An 8,792-nucleotide genomic window follows, 5' to 3' on the forward strand; every position below is an offset into this window, starting at 1 on the left:
CGGGTGTTCTGCTGCGCCGCCCCCGCGGCGGGCCGGGGTGAGACGCGAGCCTTCTGCGCACAGGCGCGGCCGCGGCGGCCGCTCGCTTCCGCCCGCTGCGTTTCTGGGGCGGCTGAGGGGAGCGGCGGCCGCTGCCGCGGCTCCGAAACGGCGGGGACGGGGCGGCGCCGGCCTGGGGGCTCCTGCGGCGCCGCAGGCCCCGAGCGACTGGCAGGGCTTCTCCCCGGCCGGCAGCGCCTTCCCTGGCCGGCCGCAGGCGGGCGCCCCGAGCTATCCCGCGGCCGGAGCGGCCGTTCCCGTCCTCGTAGGGGGGGCTGGCGGGCGGGGCAGCGCGGGGCGCTGGTGCCTGGCGGGCGGCGTGCTCGCTGCCGGCAGGGCCTCGGCTTCAGGCAGGGCCGGCAGCCTACCCTGGCCGAAAGCCTGAGGAGAGGCCTTCATGGGCATCGTTCCGCTGGGGCACGGGCACACCGTTACTCTGAACACAGCTCCCACCTTTTCAGGAATTTAATCTCCATTATGCATATTTGCGTTTAAAAAAATCCCCACCTTGATATATATTTGTGGTCTAATGCACACCGGATTTGGTTTTGGGCTCTGTTTTGCTGTACTTGCAGCCACTGTCTGCCTCAGGAGGGGGCAGTTCACAGGACGCTTCCATCTGATCTGTGTAGCTGTCACGGGGAAGGCAGTTGAGGGATGAAGGATATGCGTTGCATCAGTTCAGCGAAGCGGTGGCCCACTACATGCTTGACATCTTGGAATTTTTCTTGGTAAAGCTTCTCCAGTGTTGGTGTTCAGTTGTAGGTTGGTGGTTGCCTTCTCTGACTGAGAAGGAGTAGTCAAGGTTGTCAAGTGGACTGAGTGATCCAAGGCTTTTTGGGTGGGGGTGAAACAGGGTGGTTTGTTTTGGTGGGTTTTTTTTAATGTATGTCACTTCTGCAGAGAGGTTGTTAAAGATATGATCTGGTAAGACTTTGATGTTGTCAAATTGCCAGTGGCAGTCATAGATTTCTGCTTCTTTGACTTAAGTGTTGTTGGTCATAATAACATGCATCTTACCTTTGGGATTGGAAGCAGGACAAAAACATTATCATCGCTGATTTGGACGCAATAATAAATTTTACATTAAGATAGTGTTTAGGGAGAGAAAAAGTGCTTAAGCAAGTACTTTCTTTTGATCTGAGTTGTTTTCATCAGTTAATTGATTTTTTTTTTTTTTAATTGAATGGATTTAGTAAAAAAATGTTTCAGTAGATATATGGCAGTTGATCACTTTTTGATTTGAAATAGTGGAGCTCTTGAACATGCTTCTATAGTATTTCTATGTATTTCTATAGTACTGGTGAGGTCTTCTAAATGCCAGTCAGCATAAAGTAAATGATCTGTTATGGTTCACGCTTCCTTTGGAAATCTCATGTCACTTTTTTTTTATTATTCAAACACTACTCAAAATCCCAACAAAATAGCTGTTACGCTGTGTGCTGGCAGTCCTCCTTTGTTCCATACGATAACTTTTAAATTACAGCGTGTTTTTACTGATACAGTTGAACTGCTACTGTAGATGATTGAGGTCAAGTAACTGAGGCCAAAGCGACTTGAGGTGAAGGTACTTTGACTTGGCCACTTTCCACTGTTACAAAGTGCATTTATATGAATACAACTACTTAAAAATGAAGATTGGTCTTGGCTGGATCTGCCAACTAGACTCAGTCATGGAGGTGTGAGAGCTTAGTTAAGAAGCCTTTATCATCAGTCTGTTGGCAAGAAATTATGGTCATTATTTAACATGCAATATTAATAATAAATAGAAAGATATAATCTTATAAAGCATCTCTTGGAGAACTATAAAATTGTAACAGTTATGTTGAATTTTACGTGGAATTACATAGACTTATCAAACCAAATAAAGCCTGATAATAGTAGAATATGTGGCTCTATTAACTGTTTGGGTTTTTTTTTAACAGCTATGAATTTAAAGAGTTTCCCAATTTGTAGTTGGAAATTTTACAGTAAATTAAAGACTGGAAATTCACTTTGTGCTCTCCCACTGCATGTTGCTCTTTCTGTATGCACCTCTCTGTACCTCTTCATTTTTTCATACATACTATTCTGGTAACTTCCTTAAGCGTTAGTGAAAGTTGAGGTTAATGAAAGTTCATTATTTCTTTAAATTATCTTCTAAATGGCTTGAAAACCAATCAGTGATTCAGTATATAATGTATAGATGTATATCACAGATTGAGTGAAATAGCTGGAACTTCTTTCTGTTTTACAAAAATACACTGGAAACTTAAGAAAGTAGGTCTTAAAAATCTGAGCAAAGCTGGGGCCAGAAAGTCTTCTCACAAGCAACCAAGTAATATGAATAAAACAAAGAGATGTTGTTGATCTGGTGACAGGCAAACGAAAAAGTGACTGCAATTCCTAGAGAAGGCTCCAGACTGCCAGCTTGTGGTGAATGTAGCAGCACCGGTGTAGCAATAGTCTAAAGATACAGATTCACCATAAAGTGTGCAGCCTGAGGTGCAGGTATGTGAAAGAACATAGTCATTTGGCAAACTGGATATTGGGGAAGTCTCTGCAACACATCATGACAGGAAGAAACCAAAACTTTTCTTATTTAACTTCAGAAGAGTAATTTTTTTTCTTTGTTTCCCCCCATTTATGCCTTTATAAACTTGTTATCTGTTTCAGATACTGTGAATAAACATCTTTATTTGCATGTTTAACTGAACCTGGCATGAATGAAAAATGATCTGATACTAAATGATTATAAAAAAGTAATTTCTCACTCCAGTCTCTGGAGCAAACTGCAAGTACCTAGCTCCCCGTTTTGTAGAATATCGGAAAACTAAGAGAGCCTGCTCCCAAATAAATTGTTTGGGTTCTCTGGAGAATAGGTGTTACAGGCTCAGAGAAGAAGGAGATGTCACTGCAGTAATCGTAAGTAACCAGCTCTCTGTCATTCTCAATATTGACATGCACATTGAACTCAGAAGGCTCCCAGGGAGACTACAACAAGAGCCTAAAACCAGTTGGAAACTAGATTAAATCCTTGTATCCCTTCCTACTGTGACAGAATGTAAAATATGCCTTAAATGTACCTATTTCTCTGTCAATATTATGTTACATGTTATTAGACGATTGTAGATGTTCAGTTGCAGCAGACAGAGCTTTGTGTTCTGTGGTCCCAGAGTCTCCAGTCACTGAGCTGTTCATGTTAATCTGATTTTTTTGTTTTCTTACATCCATTTCTTTCTTGGAGGTAAAGATAATAGTGATACTGCAATGATAAATTGGTGTAGTTCTGTCTTTCTGTATTTGTATACCTTTGGAAACATTAAATGTTATAATGGCATATTGATAATACCGATGTTGGGAGTATTAACTGTTTTGCTGCTGTTACCTTGTTGTAGCAGAATTGGGCAGTTAATGTATTGATCTCCAGACCTGCTCTGATAAGCTTGTTTTCCTTACTGAATGACTTAAACCTTTGACTTCACCTCTAGCAACTTCTGCATCAGTGATGCATTTTCCATGTGAAATCCGGAAGACAGAAACTATATCAAGAAATAGTAGTTCTTACATCAAGCACCAAGAATTGCTGCCTTTTGTATGCACTGAGGTAATATATTTGATAAAATGATCTCTTTTCCTCCTTGTATAGACTGCAGCCTCTTTCAGGACCCTATCTAGACAGTGTCAACTTAATGATCAAAACCTTAAAATAGAGGTCAGGAGTACTAAATTTGGATGTCTAATATAGTATCTAAAGGACACGATTTCTAAGAACACTTAATATAGGAGAGTACTTATATATTTAGCATACATACCTCAGTAACTTCAGCAGGCACTTGGCTCTGCTCATCAGGTGTCAAGATGTCAAGTTGGGTGCTCAGGAAATAAAGAATGAGCAATTACACAGTAGTTGTGAGAAACTTTAAGTAGTATTCACTTCCAAAACCGTGATGCCTTTGTGCTTTTACATTAATGACCTCATTTGTTACAAACACAACTGTCTAATCTCTTTATCGTTCTGGATTTATAGCACATCAGAGGTGTACATCAGTGATTTTTGACTTGGGAGTTCAGCATATGATAGTGTGTTCACAGGATTTATTTATACTTAACCTTTATGTGGGGTAAGGATGGTGCTGGAACATGTCTTTGAGAAGGGCTCAATTTGAAGTTCCTATTCTAGCATTTTTTGAGCCAATTGAGATTCTGTCTGCATTATGAAGCCATAGTATGTATCAGAACTGATTTATAGATGTGTGAGTTGGGAAGATCTCTTTATTAGCCAGCATCAGGCCCTGGCCAAGGTGGTAGGCAGGTCTGAGACAAAGCAAAGAAAACTTGTGTAGGGCTCATTATTATTTGTTAAATGATACATACGAGTCGGTTTTCTCTGAACAGAGGAAGCCATGAGCCATGTCTGATTCTCTTGTTGGCTATTTTTGTAGATGTCATTTATTGAGTCTTGCTTCTGACTTACTTTTTCACTTTATTTTTCCTCACCAGATTTTGATGTCACCTTGCTTTGAGGTCCTTTGCCTTGTAAATGAGGAGACAAGGTTTTAATTCTGAATGAGCCCATCTATTTTGGGATTTCTTCTGTAGTAAATGACTAGGGATTCTAACAGCAAAGTTTCCTCCATTGCATACTATCTTAATCATCTGCAGACCAGGTCTGTCCTCTAGAATGAATGAGGAACAGGTAGTAAAGTAATTAAGACTGGATTTGTGATTGAATTTTAACTTAATTATACTAAGGCTGAAGTATTAACTCATTGTAAACATTGGAGATCATTTCTTGGAGATACACAATTGTGAGTGATCTAACTAGGAAAACAACTTCAATCAGAGTTTATACTTCATCACATTACACTTGCAAGTTTTGATACTGACAGCGAGGAATTGAGAATAGAGAAGTCACTCTAAGGATTTAATAAATAAAATAAACTTTATATATTATTAAACTTTATTAAGGCAGCAAGTAACTTTTTCTTGCTTGGATGAAGGCTGTGTAGAGGATCCTTTCCAGTGTAGAGGAAAGGATCACGGAGTAGGAGAGGGTTATCAGAGAAAATAATAATGTATTTGCAGTAATATTGTTTACATGGGTTATGCTGGCTGAGTTCGTGCTAAAAGAAGTGTCTTCTGAAATTCAAACCTGATGAGAAGAACAACCACAAGGAGAAATTAAAGAAATTAAGGTACTGAAATTGGTGTTTGATTTGAGAAATATATTGCACATCAGATTTGTGTGGAGAGCACTTTGTTTTCCCTTTGCTATGGCTGCCTTTCACAAATTTTTTCAGTTCAAATAGGTGCTTTTTTTTTGTTGCATTAACTGTCTATAAATTCTGTCTTTACCTGCTACTGAGGTTTCCTCATCATGTCTTGCAAAAAAAGAAGTCAAAATCCAACATAAATTGTTTCGCCACAGTGTTTTGTAATTCTTTGCTATGCAAGTATATTTTTAGAACTTCTTACATAGCAATTACTGTTTTGCTTTTTGAGTCCTAACCATTACATTTTGTCTTTGCCTGTAACTTGGCTCAGTTAATTATGCTATGTGAATTGACAGACACTCCAATTCTAAACATGCAGCTTCTATCAGCTAAGCTAATGACTAGAGATGCTGAAGGGGCACTCGCAAACCCTGGATTTACTTTCCTGCTGCCTCTCTTGCGCTGGCTGTCATTTTCATCTGATCATGCAGGGAGGCAGTTCTGGGAGCTAAACAGAAAATCGGTGACTTGTTTATGGGAATAGCTTCCCATAAAGACCTTTGCAGCTGGAGTTACTATGCAGAACATAATAAAGGTGCCAAACTGTAAACACTAGGAATTGAATAATTAATGCCAAAGTGGCAATGATCAGAGAGAAGGGGAATTCTATTCCCTTGTTCATGGCTCTGTCTGCTCTTTTGTAAACAACAATATCATTATACATAAGTGCAAATAACTCTGCTCCAAAGGTTTGTGCTTGATATAATAGTCTCCAGTAGATAGTAGTTTTGCTATTTAGAAGACCTACAGGTGAGTAGGTGGGCAAGCTTTGTGCTTTTGCTGCAGAATTTTGTAATTTGGGGATATTTTGTTTTGTTTTGTTGAAGTGTAGTTTACATACGCTTTCATGTATATCCTAATACTGAAGATTTTTTTTTTTTTTTTATCTTTGCAGTGTCGTGTAGGGGTGAGCTCAAGCCCCATCTTCCATCATGCAACAGTTACAAGCATGTATGGTAGGGAGCATCTTATAACTGCAAAATCCCAAAGGTACTTGATGTTAAAGGATTCAGGATAGATAGTGGAAGGGTAAGTAAGGCAGGAAGTAGGTTTCCCTGTCAATTGTGTATCTCAGCAAAGTGCTTAACATATCTTTCTATCTGCAGTAGGTGACTGCAAGCAGTAGTTCCCACAAATGCTTAAATGGAAGTGGGGTAAGGGCCTTTGCATAGCAGCTGTACAGCTTAAAGACCACTCTGTCAAATGATCTTTAAGTATTATCTATAGATAACATTCCACAAGACTGCTTAGCAGATGCAACTTGCAGAGGTATTTCTTAGCAAGCACACTGATGTAGTTTGAGTTCTGGTGGAGCTGTGGTGATAAAAGAGCTCTGTCTTTATCAGTACCGTAAAAGGCATTGACTCAGCCTCCAGTCTGTTTTAAAACTCGTGTTTCAGTGAAGACCATTTGTTTGGATCAGCATGAACTGAACTGTTCTGTTTTAAAAGATCTTACCAATTTTACAAATAGAGGGCCACTTTGATTCTAAGGATGAGAAAGATGGTATGTGCAGGAAGTAAGAGTTAGTGAGGCCATAAGAAGCAAAAATCTTTGATTCCTTAGCAGTTGGTGAACATGGATGAACACCAATATTACTTCATCTTTACTCACCTTTTCGTCATAATACAGCTAAAACTTCAGGATCAGAGGAATGAAAAGGAAAATGCAGACAATTCTTCCTGACCAGAGAACAAGGAAAATACTCAGTAAACATGTAGGGTTAAAAAGGGCCAACACTTTTTCTTCCATAGTTGAAGCTAAAAGGTTGTTTCCTGGGAACTGTCATCTAGGACTTTGGACCATATATCCACTCAGTCTGGTATGAAAAAGAAGTCAGCCTTTCTGCCAGTGTATCAGTGATAACTAGGAGATGGATCAGTGATACGTGGATTTGTCTTTAAATACAGCAGTTCGCAAAGATCAGTCAGAAGAGGTGGAGGAACACTACACAGCCTTGTAGACTGAAGATAAACAGTTGTTTTGTTTGTCAGCACACTGCCATAAAATGTCTTTTGATAGGGTTGCAGCATCTTTTCCACAGTGCATGCTGTTCTGGCTTCAGTGAGGTTTGAGAACAACCTTTCTTTTGAGAACAACCAGCCTTGCACAGTCATGCCTGCGAGTACTCTACCAGTGCCATGTACCACAACTGATGAGGTAAGTGAGATCAAAAAGCATCCCCTTGCAGAATGAGAGGACCATGATAATGTTGTATCTTATGAGACAGTATTCTGGAGGGGAATATTAATCATGCATAGATGAGTCTGAAGGTGTAAACTGTACAGTAGGAAGCCAGACTTGAAAACTTTATAGGGGTAGATTGTCTTGAGGCATCACATGACTTAGCAAGGTTAGGCACATTCTTCATAGTAATAGGAAGAATACACCCACACACGCATGTTATGGCAGTCCAAAACCTATCTTGAAATGGAAAGATTCTTGCAGGTTCTAAAGAACGTGTGGAGTGGGTTCTGCCTCTTGCTTGTCCCTTCACCATCCAGCTGTTCAGACCAGCGGAGGGATCAGAGTTCCATCCAGGGAAGACCAGCACCACTGCCAATATTTAAGTGCTGCAGCAGATCTGAGTTGATCTTTATTAATCTGTAAAACAAAGGTGATACCAGGTAGGTGATACATTTGAGCAATATAGAAGTGTGTTTCATGAAGCTTGATTCTGCAAGGAAAGAGAGGAGGATACCAAAGCAGATAAATAGCATTTGTGTTTGTTTACATGATCCTTCCTTCTTGAAGTGTTTCTCTTGAGAATTTGATAACTAGTGCAGATGAAAGCTGGTAGGCAGAAGATACTCCTTCTGTGGAAGTCTTCCCTGCAGGGTGAGTCAGCAGTGGCAACTTGAATAAGAACTTGATGCTGCCAAGTAGAGGTGTGTAGATTCTCATGGACTGGGACTGAAGCCCTATGCATACGTTGAGCTAGTGCCAAAAAAGGTGGTGAGGGTCTTGTTGCCATCAAACTGTGGTTCAGAGAGCCAGTTATTTTTTGCTCAGAATTGTACAGTATCCCAGTAGAATTGTTTCCTCCTTGTCCAAAACCAGAAAGAATACTACTTTGAGTCACCAAGTCTCACTTGTGAGATGGAAAAGGCAAAGGAAACAGATGTTTGAGATCATAGAAGCGTGTGTTGAGGACTGGTCAAATACCCCAGACAATACTACATACTGTTGTGTTTTGAAATGATATGGACTAACATACTAATATTTAACATGGAGGGGTTGAGGACCCTGATCTGGTAGCCTGTCATAATGTCAATGAGAAAATATTTGAAAGTGTAACGCTCCTAATACTGAACTATGTGTTGAGCCTGCCCTGATCTTTGTGCCGTTGCTCTGAAGTGCTGTATCAAGGAATGACGTGCATTCTGTGCCAGAGCCTGGACAGTCTGTGGTGACAACTCCCTATACCTTCTTACTGAGAGGATAGAGAACAACTGATGAACCCTGCCTGCATGTTAGTAATTTGAGGTGGAGACACTA

Source organism: Strix aluco, chromosome 5 (assembly GCF_031877795.1).
Source record: "Strix aluco isolate bStrAlu1 chromosome 5, bStrAlu1.hap1, whole genome shotgun sequence".
Classification (NCBI taxonomy): Eukaryota; Metazoa; Chordata; class Aves; order Strigiformes; family Strigidae; genus Strix; species Strix aluco.